Raw genomic sequence first — 2,635 nt, 5'->3', positions numbered from 1 at the left:
ATTGGAATGGCACCATATGAGGCTTTATATGGGCGCAAGTGTCAAATGCCCTTGTGTTGGTATAAGGACGGTGAAAGTATGATTGTCGGACCGGAGATGGTGCAACAGACTACAGCTAAGGTAAGGAAGATCAAGGAGAAAATGAAGACTTCACAGGATCGTCAGAAGAGTTACGCGGACAAGCGTCGCAGACTTTTAGAATTCGAACAGGGTGACCATGTATTTCTGAGAGTCACACCTACTACTGGAGTAGGTAGAGCCTTGAAATCGAAGAAGTTGACTCCGAAATTCATTGGACCATATCAGATTTCTGCACGAATTGGGCCTGTTGCTTATCGGATTGCATTGCCTCCGATACTATCCGATATTCATGACGTGTTTCATGTGTCACAGTTGAGGAAATATCTTGCAGATCCATCTCATGTGATCGAACCAGACACAATCCAGCTAAAGGATAACCTGTCGTTCGAAGTAGCACCTGTGAGAATTGATGACAGGAAGATTAAACGATTGAGGACCAAGGATGTTTCGTTGGTCAAGGTGATTTGGAACCCAATTACTGGAGATGCGACTTGGGAACTAGAGAGCAAGATGAGAGAACAACACCCAGAGTTATTTGTCGACGCATAGTTTCGAGGACGAAACTAATTTTAGAGGGGTAGTAATGTAAGACTCATAATTTTAAAGTATACTTTATGTATTTTTGTGTATTTTGGATATTGGCTCGGAGGCTTTTTAGCCAAGTTATTAATAGTTTGTGAGCTTAAATGCCCAAAAATATATTTTGATACCCCGATTAAAATTGTTCGTTGATAAATAAATTAAATTAAGTACGGTGAATCCTTTACGAAGAATTTAATGTGTTATGGGTGAACTGGTGATTTTAATAAATATCTAGATTTTCCATCTTCTTCCTCTGCCTCGCGAAGCCACCATTCCCCTTCTTCCATTTTCGTTTTATTTGCTTCCTTTTTGTTCAAGAATAGAAACCCAAGGCTGGGTGGGTGATAGGACAAGGATTTCTCAACTTCACTCTTCCTCGTTGTTTCGAAAACGAAGAAGAACGGTATTAGGTATTTCAAAACCGTAAAACACAAACCTCCCCGTTTCATCTAGATCTAAGCTTCGTTTCGCGAAGAGATAGAAGGGAAAGTTGCTCACTACCACGCTACGGTGCAAGGGAACCAACTTTGGAGGCGACGTTGCGAGCGGAGATTTTACCGGATTTACTCGCGGTACCGTAATCGAACGTGAAGGTAAGGGCTCCTTCCAAACTTCTAGTTTGCATTTAGGGACTTATCTGTGGTTGTGTGGAAAGGAATTTGTTAGGGTTGAAGTGTTGATTTGGAGGAAAATGAATCTAAGGCTTTATGGGTAAAATCTTAGAGTTAGGTTTTAACTCAATTATGTATGATTTTGAGTAAATGAAACTTGTTGCGTTTTAGTGGTGGATTGTGTTGATTTGTGTTCGTCGTATTTGACGTGTTCTTAATTAATACTGATGAAATTTGATATGTGTATGGTTGGATTTTGTGGAGAAATGAATTGATGTGTTTTGGTGTGGATCGTGGATTGAATTTGATAATATGTTTGAGTTTGTTTTGTGTGGAATTTGAAAACCATTAGAGTTAAACGAGTATTAAGAATGGAGAATCTCTTAATGTCTACGTTTACTTAATGTTGTCGTGAAAATCGTTTAAGTTAAACGAGTATTAAGAATGGGGAATCTCTTAATGTCTACGTTAACTTAATGTGGTCGTGAAAATCGTTTAAGTTAAACGAGTATTAAGAATGGGGAATCTCTTAATGTCTACGTTAACTTAATGTGGTCGTGAAAATCGTTTAAGTTAAACGAGTATTAAGAATGGGGAATCTCTTAATGTCTACGTTAACTTAATGTGGTCGTGAAAATCGTTTAAGTTAAACGAGTATTAAGAATGGGGAATCTCTTAATGTCTACGTTAACTTAATGTGGTCGTGAAAATCGTTTAAGTTAAACGAGTATTAAGAATGGGGAATCTCTTAATGTCTACGTTAACTTAATGTGGTCGTGAAAATCGTTTAAGTTAAACGAGTATTAAGAATGGGGAATCTCTTAAAATCGTGCAGACCCGTGATAGGTGGCACCTTGATAAATAGTACTTTGGCCTGTGATAGGCGGTACATTTATGGTTTACGTTTTTGTAAATTGTGCAGACCCGTGATAGGTGGCACCTTTGTAAATAGTACTTTGGCTCATGATAGGCGGTAAATTTACGATTTACGGTTTTTTGTAAATTGTGCAGACCCGTGATAGGTGGCACCTTGGTAAATTGTACTTTGGCCTGTGATAGGCGGTACATTTACAATTTACGTTCTTTTTAGTAAACCGTGCAGACCCGTGATAGGTGGCACCTTGGTAAGCAGTACGCGCCCGTGATAGGCAGTACGTTTATGGATTACGCTTTTTAGTAAATTGTGCAGACCCGTGATAGATGGCACCTCTGTAATTGGTACTTCGGCCTGCGATAGGCGGTACAATTATGATTTACGGCCCTTCGAGGAGGGTTTTGGTTTGGAATTCCAAGTCCATGCATTTTGGCATATATGCATTGCATTAGGGTGCTTGGCACACGAGTCGTGTTTGAATCAAGTT

Source organism: Cicer arietinum, chromosome 7 (assembly GCF_000331145.2).
Source record: "Cicer arietinum cultivar CDC Frontier isolate Library 1 chromosome 7, Cicar.CDCFrontier_v2.0, whole genome shotgun sequence".
NCBI classification, from domain to species: domain Eukaryota; kingdom Viridiplantae; phylum Streptophyta; class Magnoliopsida; order Fabales; family Fabaceae; genus Cicer; species Cicer arietinum.
Note: the sequence above shows the minus strand (reverse complement) of the source record.